The 13,269-nt window shown below is 46.9% G+C and overlaps 1 protein-coding gene across 3 annotated transcripts in view; it reads right to left on the bottom strand.

Annotated features, from left to right (window-relative positions):
* The window catches only part of ZFYVE28 (zinc finger FYVE-type containing 28), an 881,464-nt gene that overhangs the window by 790,327 nt on the left and 77,868 nt on the right, over nt 1-13,269 (bottom strand). The gene's annotated exons all lie outside the window — the stretch shown is intronic.

Raw genomic sequence — 13,269 nt, 5'->3', positions numbered from 1 at the left:
GGAGACTAACGACCGCTGACTGTCAACTCGTTGGCATGAGCTCCCCATCCCGTGAGGGATGCGTCCGTCATGATAGTCACCGCTGGCCATGGCAGCCAAAATGGGGCCCCCTTCATCAGATTGCCTTCGAAGGCCCACCACAGAAGGTCCTGGGCAACCGAGGGCAGCACCTGAACAGGGTCCGACATCCTGCCGGAGGACTGAGACCACTGGAGCTTGTGCCCATTGCAAAGATCTCATCCGCAACCTGGCCTCTAGCACCAGAAGAATGCAGGATGCCAGGAGGCCGAGCAGTCTGAAGAACTCGGACGCTGGGAGAGTCTGGGCAAGTTGAAACTTGTGCACCATCTGCTGAATGTGAAGAGCCCTCACCTGGGGAGTAAAAAACAGCCCCAGGGATGTGTCGAGCACTCCTCCGATGTCCTGGAGCCGCTGTGTTGGCGTCAAATGGGACTTCTTTAAATTGAGGGAGAAGCCCAGCTTGTGAAGGGAGTAGCAGGTGACGGACAGATGATCCAGGACTTGCTCGGGAGAGCTCCCCCTGATCAACCAATCATCCAGGTAGGGGTAGACGTGAATCCCCCTTTCCTGAGATGCGCTGCCACCACCACCATGAGCTTGGTGAAAACCCTCGGGCGGAGGTCAATCCGAATGGCAGGACCCGAAACTGAAAGTGCGAGTCACCAACCGCGAACCTCAGGTACTTTTTAAGCTTGGGATGGATCGGCACATGGAAGTAAGCGTCCTTGAGGTCGAGAGACACCAACCAGTCCTGAAGTTGAAGGGCCTGGAGGACTTGAGAGAGAGAGTAACCATCTTGAACTTGTCCTTCCTGAGGAGTTTGTTCAAACTGCGCAAGTCCATGATGGGTCTCAATCCCCCCCGTCTTTCTTCGAAATCAAAAAATAAGGGGAATACCATTGCTTGTTCCTCTCCGCTACAGGCACCAGTTCTATGGCGCCTTTCTCCAGCAGGGCTTGAATTTCCCGCGCAAGTAGCGGATCCGGACTCTTCAAAGAGGTTCCCAGGTGGATTGTCGTGAGGCCTCTGCCGAAAAGGAAGACAGTAGCTGTGGGTTATGATCTCCAGAACCCATACATCTGAAGTAATGGCACGCCACTCTACAAGATGCTGCGCCAGCCTTCCCCTAACTGGCGATCCATGGGACCTGGCCTCATGACTGAGTGGTAGCGGCTGCGGCGTTGCCTGAGGGCAAAGAGGCAACTGACCGAGCGGCCTTGGCACCTAGAGTACCCTGTTTGCCACCTCTGGCACTCTTACGGTGGCCTCTGACAGCTCCTCTCGCTTTACTGAAGGACGAGTAATAGCGAAAGGGACCTCCCCTCCATTGTTGTCCCCTAGGATGAAAAGGCAGAGGTTGTCTAACTGCAGCGCCCAACGACTTCGCTGCAGCTTTGGAGGTCTGCAACCTCTCAAGGCTCTCGTCAGCCTTGCTGCCAAAAAGATGTTCACCGTCAAAGGGCATGTTGAGGAGCCGGGACTGCACTTCAGGACCAAACCCAGGCTTCCGCAACCACGCAAACCTGCGTATTACGGTGCTCGCCGCCATGGACCAGCTGACACAATCTGCCATGTCCAAACCCGACTGAACGGCCTCACACATGGCATCCTTGCCATCCTGAACCATAGCAAGGAAACCATCCCGTTCGTCCCCTTCGGGAATATGTTCAGCCGCTAATGCAACACAGTTCCACAGAGTGTGTGTGAAACGAGACAAGGCACAAATGGAGTTGGCTGCCTGAAGCGCCATACCCCCAGAAGAAAACACTTTCTTTGCCCAGCCATCAAAACGTTTGTCGTCCCTATCCGGAGGGATGGTAGGGTACAACGCCTGCTTTGCCGGGGCCGTAGCCGCCTGCACCACCAAACTCTCCGGAGTGGAGTGCCTGGACAAGTAGCAGGGGTCGCTACTGGTTGGACGGTATTTCCACGACAAAGACTTGCCCACTGCCGGGAGACTCCAGAGCAGTCCAAGCCGCCGCCACCATTCTCTGCAGAGCCATATGAAACGGCAGTACCGGGTCAGTGGGGGGGGACCAAGATCAAGGATGTCCGTGAGATCATCCTGAACAAACTCCCCTGGGGGAACCGACCATCCCAAGTACTCGGTGACCTGAGACATAAGGCGCCGGTACGAAGAATCAGCACGAGTGCCAGGCTGCGGCCTACAAAACTCCACCTCCAGAGAGGTGTCCAGTCCACTGGCATCATGCAGTGACTGCCTCAGGTCATCAAACTGGCTATGGCCCGAGAGAAGCTCATCTGGCACCGTAACCGGAACCAAGCCTTCATCACCCTCTGAAATGTACTCCAAATGTGCCCCTGTACCTGGGGACCAAAGCTATGCCTGACCTTAGCCAGAGCCTTTCTAGGGGCTAACCGTGCACCACGGGGCCCCTCCGACACCACCGCCTCGAAAGGCGTCGAGGGCGCTGAACGAGTTGGCTCTGGCATCGAGAGAATCGGCGTCAAGAGAATCAACGTCGACGTCAGCTGCAGCGCCGCCTGCATCGACACAGGCCTCGACGCCGGAGCTCCGAGCGTGTCACTCGACGACCTAGGCGCCGACAGCGTCGACGACCCCCTCAGAGGCGGAGCCTCGAGAGAGATCGTCGACGATCTCGGCGCCACAGGCGTCAACGTCTTCCTCGAAGACGGCACAGGATCACGCGGTCTCGAGCGCATCGAGGACCAGGACCTGGAATGGGCATGGCGAGAACGGCTACCCTTGTCCGAGCCGGGCCTCTCCCGCAAGCTGTGCCGACCACCCGAGCCCGAAGGCGTACAGGCGGTGTCTCTCGTCCGGTGCCGACCTACCCCACTTGGAGGCATGGACGGACCGGTGCCCTGCGATTCGAGAATCGCCAACATTTTCTTCCCGAAGGAAGCCCATTCCTCCGGTGTCGCTTGCATGGTGGGATAAGCGGCCTGCCAACGGGCCGAGTCCACGGAAGAGGACGGGGAAGGTGACCGATGCCGGCGCTTCCGGGAATGCCTCAAAGAGGCAGAGGAGTGGCGAGACAGACTCCTGGAATTAGACCCACTGGACTTCCGACAATGACGCGGAGAGTCGCCTCTCGAGTCATCCTTCGAAAGCCCCGCAGACCTCGACTTCCAGGGCTTAGACACCCGACCTACCGACAACTTCTTGCGCTCCTGCAAGGCCTTGGCCGTGAGCGATTGGCAGTCGACACAGTCGTCCGTATCGTGGGCCTCCCCGAGGCACCAGAGGCAGGCTTTGTGCGAGTCCGTGACCGACATCTTGTACCCACAGTCCTTGCATTTCTTGAAGCCCGGACGCGGGGTGGAAGACGAGGTAGACATCTTTTCACGAACAGGTTTTCACAAAAACCGAACAGGTTCAAAGGACCCGAGAAGAATACAACAAACTCCAAAGAGTCGAGGCGTACCGAGATTCACGAAGCGAACATGTTCGCGGAAAAAACAGAACTGAGGCTACGGGCGTCCTACTTATCACATCGGGTGACATCGGCCGTCGGAGGTCGTCCTCGGGTACGGCGCATCGACGTAGGACGCAGAAAATTTTCCAAAGCAGCACAGCTGTGGACATTACCGGTCAAAGATATGGAATACGTCGGAGGACCCAATCCCCTCGAAGTGTCGTATATAGATACTTTGGCAGTATACACATGCGAGTAGGTGGAGAATGGTGGCATAAGGGCTGGAAAGTATGAGATGTATATGCAAGGAAAAACTGAAAATGCTGTGCGTCAATTCTTTTGGGAGCATTTTGTTGAAAGGTAAAAAAATCCATATGTGCATTTATAGCAGCGCTGTGTACAATTTTTTGTATAAGTGGGGAAAATGCAGATGCAAAAGATTTTTAGAACATTGCTAAGTGGCAGTTGGTGTGAGGAAGTATGTTAACAGGGTAACATATATAGGTTTGGGTGCGATTGGTGGATGGATGTGTGACTACACTCCCTCATTGCCTGCTTTCAAACATCAAAGTAAAAAGGATGCTTGCCATGGAAAGGGGACTGCAGAGACTGCGGATAGTTGTAAAGGTCCGCGGATTATGTCCCTTATTGTATGCTATTGTTTGCCCTTTTTTCTTTCTCTAGTTGTCCATTATTACCAATGCCATAGTGCAAAATGTTAATGAAAATGTTGAGTTCAACAACTTTATTGAAAAATGTAAAGCATATGGAGTCTAAGATAATTTTTTTTTGTTTTTAACTGTGAAAGATGGCTCCAAAGGAACCTTTTTTGGTGTTTGTTTTGTATTTTTCCAAAATCTTTTACAGAAGAGGCACGGAAGTAAGGTGGGTGGGAGGAAAATGAGGGTAGGGGCTCCATCCACAGATACAGAGGGAGAGGTGGACAGGGGAAGATGTTGGGCATGTCTCAGATCTAATGTAGGGGCAGTGTGTCTCCTGCTCCTTCACTGCAGCCTCCAAAGCACTTTAAAACTGCTCCCCCTCTACAGAGTGGTGTGTCACAGTATATACAGAGTACTGTTGTCTTGTAAAGATTGATCAATAGCCTCTTTTATGGCTTGCGAGGCAGCAGGTGGGATCTTCTGCCCCACAGGAGTAGCCTGGGTGCAGGAAAGAGCAATTGAGGAAGATGAGGTAGAAGAATAGCCTACTGAGCCATGAGAAAGGAACAGCAGTTATCAGAGCAACCGGGTGGTTTGAGTGGGTGCAGCGGCGCATGGAGGTGGTATCACAAGAGTGCCACCTGTGTTGACGACGACCAAGTAGTATTCTACACTCAATGCATTAAACATCGCCAGCACGAGCCTTTGGTACCCCTCGTACAGTCTTAAAGAACCACCACACCCATGATTCTCTGAGTGCTAGAGGCAGGCATTTCCTCCATCTCCTCTTCCTGGCGCTCTTGATCCTCCTCTGCATCATTGAACTGTTCCCCTGTCCAGGCTCTGCAGCTGGTGATGGCAATGGACATGGTTGATGCAATTTTTGAAGTTAAACAGCAGGTGTGCCAATACTCTTCCAAGCAAGTGCTCTCTGCTGGACTGCAGATGGAGAATGACTAAGAATTGCTCTAGGAGCTGTGGAAGGGTAAACCTTCAACTTGACATTTCCTAGATCAGCTGCAAATGCACTTTCAAAATGTCCGCAACACACACAATAGTTCGCAGACACGTCCTCAGGTTACCCCGGCGTGGTCACGTGACGCTGTCCGAGGACGACTGAGAACTAACTGAAAACGGCATAAAAAGTTGTCGAAAATTGATAGAAGTGTTAAGAATGTTGCTAGGAGGTGGGGAATTGCACAGTGTTCACTTGAAATCTCCTATATCAGCCGAAAACACAGTTTCCAAATGTCCAAAGCATGGGCTCCGATTGCAGGCACGTCATCACATCGCACAGGCGCGGTCACGTGATGTCATCCGCCCTGACATGATGATGCCTGCAGACCTTGTCGTGGGAGAAACCCGGCGCATGCGCAGAGGTGTCCGTGATCAAAGTGACTGTCTGCAGACTTAAAGGTGCGTCACCTGGCACCGGCCACCCTGGGACAGGGCGTGCGTCCGCGACCGTCACCCATTGCGTGACCAGACACCGGACATTCCTATAGTCAGCGGACTACCAATTGGGGATTTTTTTGCAAAAAACAATTTTAGCACAATAAAATGCAAGATATTTCGAATTAAAAATAAATGTATTTAGGAAAGGCATGGGTTATCGGAATGGGAAACAAATGGGAGAGTGGAATTTCTTAAAAAGTCATAATTGTGGGAGAGAGGAAGAGCCATTTAATCAAACCGTCCTTAAGGTATGTTTTGGATATTTGATTGGGGTGAATGTTTGGTGAAAGTGGACAGGTACAAGTAGGACAGTGATAATATTTCTAATAACATGACTTAACATAATATAGAAGTTCTTTAAAGTGTACCGGTAAAAACCTATGAAATTCAGCAAAATAAACTGTTAAACAGATGTTACGGTTACAAGTAAAAAGGAAAAAAACTCAGAAATTTGCCAGTTATGGTAAGCTAAGCAACCATAACTCCACCGTGAGGTGTGAATCTTCAACTGGAAAGCAAAGCTTTGAACGTACTTAGTCCAGTTATACCAGCAGAAAAATAACCCTGGGATATGGAACCTCAAATCGGATCATTCGGAAGCATACATGGGATAAAGTAAAGTCAGGGTTTTCCCACGTATTCATCGTGTGTCACTGTAACACTGGGGGGTTATTAGTAATGCGGCTATAACACTGAGCCTGACGCTGCAGAACACATGGATATATGGGGAACTTATCACACGAGAGAAATCCGACCTTCCTTTATGACATTTATGCTTACAAGCGGAAAGGCTGGAAGTGATGACTGCAGTCTGCGGCCATAGACGAGGCTATCAATTACCGGCTTGCTGTTTCCAATCACTTGGTTGATCTCATCATTCCCATCCATGCCACAGATGTCATTTACAGCAGCCCATAATTCCATTAGGCCCAGAAGTGCCTCGAGATGATTGCAGTGATTTACAACGTTCAGATTTACAGCACTAACCAATTGCTTATGTCTATTTCAGAATTGCTCGCAGAGAGAAGGCGCCTGTGCATGACCGATTGCCCTGTTCCTCTGTCAAGGCCCTTCATATTCTGTAAACAATCAAAGAGGCTGCCGTTTTCCTTCCATCGCCAAGCGGTTTCCCCATTTTCAAATCCACAGAAAGACTACTGTACACTGGGTCTATAAATGGAGGAGTTGCACGAGGCGCACAATCTTGCACCACATTCGTATTTTGGGGTAATAGCTGGTTTAGCAAAAGTCAAAGACTTTGTGGTTCAATAATGTACAATCAGCTAGTATTTATGATTTACTGTGTAGTTAAGTGCCTTTTCTAGGTATCTAAATACCTATGTTTTGTGAATCCTGAGGGAAGCTGAAATCCAGCAAGTCCACTCTTGAGAGCAGAGAACTAGGACCTGCGGCCAAAAAGCTCCAGGGTAAATGGGAAACTAAATCCAAAATGGTGGCTTAAATTCATACCACTTCCTCCCTGGACCATTTGACCAGAGGTCAGATAGTGAAAATGCTGCCAACGATGGAGGCAGACCAGTAAACCAATGAAGCTAGTAAGATCATGGCACTCCTCTTCCAATGGGGTAAAGACAAGAGGGATAGAGGAGGAAGTGACAGCATGGGAGGCAAGAGGAGAGATGCTGGAGAAACCTCCAAGAGACAAAAGTGAGACAAGCTGCCGACTCCAGGAGAAGAACGGGCCCCGGGAGATCTGGGAGGTTCTTGAATCTGGGCCTATGTGTAGGTCTGCCCAGAACAACCCATGTTGTTGGAGGTGTTCCGAAGACTAAGGGCCATACTGGGAAATTGCCAGAGAGCCGAAGCCCGAGAGCGCAACATCTGAGGACTAAGGAACGTTGGCGATTCCATCTCACACAACTTCACATGGTTGTAATTGTGGCAGCACATATGTTTGGCAGTTTTTGTACCACCCTATTTTGAGGGAACTACAGCCACTTATCGAAATTGAGGAGGGGTGACATATGGCAACAAATGGAAGCCAAACCTCTCAAATTTAAGTGGACAGTGACACAGCATAACATGCAGGTAGGCATAAGCAGGTCGACACAGGTACAAATCGTCCGCACCCATCTCTAGAAAATACACTACACTGGGAGCAAAAGAAATATATACACTTTATTACGTCACACATATACATTTATCAGGTCAAATAAGTACTTAAGGTGTAATACACAACATTAAAAAGATACCAAGTATATTATTTTTTTTAAAAAACAGTAAATGTAAAAAAATGCTTTTTTTTTAAACAAAAGACAACTTACCATACTACTTATATATGAGCCCATTACCACAAATAGGCACCCAGCATAAATTAGCAGTGGGTGTGAAGAACGAAATCACAACACTAAAGCAGGTAAAGCCACCTATAGACCTGCACAGTTTTAGACACAACCCTTCCGTGTTATATAGGATAGGGCCTGGACAAGAGGACATGATCTAATGCATATAAGGGGTTTACTAGTGAGGGAAAAAAAACTATACATTCCAAAGGCCGGTACCAACACCTCACATTAATTTCAACCTTCTAGGGCATATTATTAAACATAATGCTAATGTGTAAATAATAATCATAGACACGGGTATAACATTTCCAAACCATAGCCAAATGCTTTCAAGAATTAAGACATTTTAGCAAGTTATTTTTGCAATACATTTCCGAGAAAAACATTTAGTGTCACAAAAATGATCTGCAATGTTAAAATACATTCACAATTGGAGAAATGAAGAGCAGGTCTTCTAAAATGCATTAAAAACTATTATAATTCCTAGTCCAGAGCCCCCTGAATACCTTTTTGGTACGGGAAACCATGGTCAGGGGCAGGTAAGTACCCAGAGAGTCAATTTAGAAGAGTCGCAGAGCATGAGGAAAACACATAGAAGTCAATGTCCCCTGCTTTAGCAAAAGTAAGTCCATTCTACCCCCACAGGTATAAATACTTTAGAAAATAACCTAGGGAAGGAAATAAGAGGCCCCGAAGAAGAGATCCAGGTTGATGGATGAACTAGAAGCCCCAGAGATAGATGGAGCAGAGAAGGAAGGCCCCCCAATAGAGATCTATGGGAAATGTGGCAGAGACTCTCCTCCAAAGAACCTAGAGCATGGACTAGAGGGACCCCATGGAGCGAATCTCAATTGATCGCCCACCCAAGGCACGAAACCACCTGCTAAGTACCAAGTTTCCACAATTCAGTAACCCCAGAGCTTGCACCCCTAAGCAGCAACGACCAAGTAAGGAATACAATGGTTTTCCTACAATGTCAACCTTCAAGCCTGAAGTGAAACACGTCAGGCAAGTAAGACTGCAGGAAGACATGGGAGACTGCAAAGACTGCTCCTGGAGACTTAGTGAACAGAATATGAAGGCAGCACAGCAGCAACCTATCCCAGAATGGGGGTGAGAGGGACAGCTTGAGGCACCCTGAGATGGCCCAAGTTGAAGCTCTGGTGGTGTGTTGAGGCCTCAACCAATTCTGAACGGCAGAAGACAGACAAGCAGAAAATCCTGGCAGTAAATAGCACATATAGGTGGTAAACGACCCAGACAATGGTTTGTGTGCAATGTTCTACCCAGCAGGTGTGGGGGGTAGCAGGAGATTTCAGGTAGCCCAAACTAGAACTTCGAGGTAAAAAAGCCCAAAACTAGGACATGCCTAGGCAACTGTACCCAGCCACTACGGCCAAGTACCTGCTTTAAACAAAAACATTGGTAAAATCTCATCAAGCAGGTCAAGAGACATGCTTCCTCCAAGCCGAACAGGAACCCAAAAGCGAGAAGCAGGGACCAGGCAGACAAAAAAAGGGGCTGGTCAGAGGCCAGGCCGCCATCAACTAGAGGGGGCGGGAGACAAAGGGTCAGGTGACAAACCACTCTGGGTGGTCAGTAGGACTTGCAAGTAGCAATACATGTTTTAGTGCGAGTACGATTCGTTACTGAAGTAGACATGTTCAAAGATTAATTTGGGTGCTGAGGCAGAACTCTTGGTATTGGGTCGAATTTGTATTAGGAATATAAAGATTGCCCTGGAAAGAACGCCCAAAGTCACTGCCCCTGAACAAAGTAAGCATATTTGAGCTTTTCTGATGATTTTGCTTCGATGGTAAAGGTTGTAGGGCATTTAATACCATTTACATTACTAGAATCACAGGTATTCGAATTGTTTAGCCACATATTTTTTACCCATATAGGGGTGTAAAATAAAGTTGCCTTTGACAACTGCAATCTCGACAATTAAGGAACGGAAATGTGACTTCACGTTTTTGTTTTTTGTCAATTCGCTAACCAGCAGACTTTTAAACGATTTTCATTTTCGATAAGCCATAACTGGCAGTTGACTAAACAACTTGTGTTAAGTGGGATCCAATTTAGTTATTCTCAATTTTTTGTAATGATCTTTAACTTTGGAATTTGGACTCGAGCATGGCTTTAACACCTGACCAAGAACTAATTCCAATGGACACACAGACCTCAACTCACAGTACTGCGCTACTGTTAAGATTCCAGTCCAAATGCAGATTACTCAGCGCTGTACTGTACAGCGCGCTCTGCGCTACAAACAAATAAGAATGTTAACTTGTTCTGGATTTATTTTCATTTGTTTAAAAATGTGAAACTGATAAACATATATTAGTTAATTGGTGAATAATACATACTTTTTCAAAGATTTAAACAAAGGCAACGTGTGCGTGCGTTTTTTTGACATTAGAAGTTCTTTCCAGAGCAAACTTTATATTCTTTAAACTGGTCAGTAGGGCTGCCAAAACGATCCCCACATGAAATTAAAGTTAGAGCTCAAGGTCTTAAACTGTCCAAAACCAGCTTAAACCAATTTGGCATCTGTCACTGTGGGTCCTAAAGAGTACACACGGTCAGAATGCCAATTTTAAGGCCACCACGTAGTTGTCTTGAGCAAAAGTGCCCTAAACTAAGAAATGGCCAGGTGCAGGATTTAAAAAAATGCAATGGTGCACCAATGACTGCTAAATAGGTACACCGACTCCCCATAACCTATGACACAATCATCCTAGGGCAAAACTGGTACGCCTCAGAAGCACAACTGGACGGGGCGCTGTATAGGCAACCCAATACCATATACCTTAAGTAAGCTAAAAGGGGTCAGAAATGGCAGAGGGCTTCAGGAGAAGTCCATCAACAAAAGTCAGTGACCTCCCAAAAATAATAAAATGGGAAAAGGGCTAAATATTAATGGCCCTAAAATGTGCAAACCCAAAAATAGGAATTCTGTCCACACACGTCTAGGCAGCAGGGGTGCGCTGCAGGTGGATAGAGAGGCTCCAACATTGTCAGTTCATGTAGAGCTGGAGATGAAACGAGAAGAAACATAAGGACTAAGAATGGGAAAAAGCATTGAGGTGCACTACGGAAGATTTTGTTAAAGTACCAAAGCATACTAAAGCCAGTGTGAGAAAGAAAATCCCAAAGAGGCATGCTGGGAAAAGTGTAAGTAATGCATTCAAAAACAATTGTGAGATGGAGACCTGTCATTTCATTCCAGGAAACTGACTCCTGGTGAATTTTGGAATTTCACCCAATCACCTGAAATGTCAGTCAAAAATTAAACTTGTAAATCTAACTATATTTGCACCATTTTACTGGTCAATTCAAAACGCCTTCAGCAAGCACTGCCATCCTAGAACATGCATTAGTAAAACCGCCACTCCCGCTAACCTTGGTCTATACCAAAATGGTCTGGGACATAAAGTTTGGACAGTATAGACTTATTGAGCAGATTTAATTAATTTATGTAAGTGAGTGGAATTTAAGTGAATGTTAATGGAAACAAGGTAAAAAAGACAGACCTAAACATCTAACTCCCAACACATTCCAGCGTGTTTATATTCTCACTTCTAGAATGGGAGCTGTGCTCATATCTGCACTAAACTTAGGTAGTGAATATGGGACAGATTATGGGTGGGCTAAAATAGTAATCCAAATGCTGTAATACTGTACCTGGACTGGAAATGCTTTTGTCATTTTCTGGCTCAACCTAGATGGTACATGAATTCAATCCTTAAAGACTTGGCCAGAGAACAAACATATGAGCAGGCAAAACAAAGATTTGGTAGATTTGTGCTACTTGAAATTATCTCCACCTAAAATAAGGCCTTGCTCAGAGTTTCTCCACTTTGCAGAATAGGTTCGTCACTTTGCGTCCTAGTGTTTTGGTTACACTCTTAATAACAACTCTAGTGAGATAAATAACATATCCACTGGCCTTTAAAAGCAAATATGATAAGGTAGAAGATGTCCAAAAAAGCTTTGCAGACCGATGTACGTATTTGCACGACGATGCAGCAGCATGAAGAGGAGGCAGGCACCCAGGTAAAACTGGTGCGATTTAGAAGGAGGGCCCATTACTATTTTAGGGAGGGCGTCCTGCAGGCTTCAACCTAAAGCAAAGGAGGAGAAGTAGTATAAATGAAAGACACTTGCTGCTGCCAGAAGGTTAGAAAACCACTAAAAAAATAATAAAAAAATAAGACAGGTTGCAGGAAGTGCCTGAGTGGTAAAGAAGCAACAGAAGGGAAGAAACTATGGAGAACAGTGAGATAAAACCGAAAAAGGGCAAAGGGAGAGCAAGAAGTACAACGGGTAAGAGTGTAGGATGGCTGAGCAGAAGTAATTCAAGTGGAAAAAGTGATGGAAAGATTATGGAACAGGGATAACATTTACAATTCAAGAGGAAGGGATAGATGGGAGAGGCATCTACGATATAGAGAACAAGGATTGCAAGCGGAGAGAGCAAATCTATAAGAAGTCAGAGGAAGAGCAAGAGACTAATATTCTACATGAAAGGGGAAGGCAATGCGACAAGCGTCATTCTAGCCTTGGTGTATAAGCCTTGGTGTAGAAGTGTGCTCTGGCATTCTCTTCCATCCTACACAGATTAAAATTAAGGGGACAGAAGTAGGTTTCTGGAAATCCAGATGCTGCTAAAACGAATACTAAAAACGGCTAGTAAAAGCAAACTGTCTTGCCGCGATGGAACAGCCTATTCGGACATCACTGTGTGCTGCATGTGTGTACAGGTGGCATCACACTTTAAGACCCTGGGTATATTCAAACAGTGTATGGCTGAATATGCATTGCATCCAGATCCCACTGGACATGTAACAGGTTGGGGAGCCTATAGAAGTGACAGATTGCAATTCATCTCCCTCTCTGGACGAGCCAAACAATCAAACAGACTGGTTGTTCCGACATTCTGAACCCAATGGCAAGCCGTACAGCAAAATTTGTAGGTTTAATGCGGGGCTACAAAGGAAAACAGTTCCAACTCCAAGCAAGAGTACAATAGAACAGCATGGCTAATGCCGAGTTGAGGATCAGCAGTGAGGGGGATCCATCCGTCCCGGAGCGTGAGCTTGGATTTTAGAGTCAGACCCTCAAGTCAATGCATACCTTTAGTATGCATGCAAGGCCCGAAAGCACTCCAATTTGCTATCCAGGCCGTATACAAAGCACACATTTGGTGTCAAAATAAGGGCATGCACACCTGTATCCAGCGCAGCCATACATTTGGGTAGGGGACAGATTTGCCCCTTTTGCTTTGAGAACGACATCTAAAATACAATTCGTCCAGTTGTCCTCATGAGATTATAAAAATCTTTGTGCGGATCCATCCAGAGGAGAACCGTTATTATAATATTAGCAGGTTCCCCCATTTTTACAAACACAATTCGGTTC

This window comes from Ambystoma mexicanum, chromosome 6q (genome assembly GCF_040938575.1).
Source record: "Ambystoma mexicanum isolate Mex_15411 chromosome 6q, UKY_AmexF1_1, whole genome shotgun sequence".
Classification (NCBI taxonomy): Eukaryota; Metazoa; Chordata; class Amphibia; order Caudata; family Ambystomatidae; genus Ambystoma; species Ambystoma mexicanum.
This window is presented reverse-complemented; position numbering and strand designations above follow the sequence as displayed.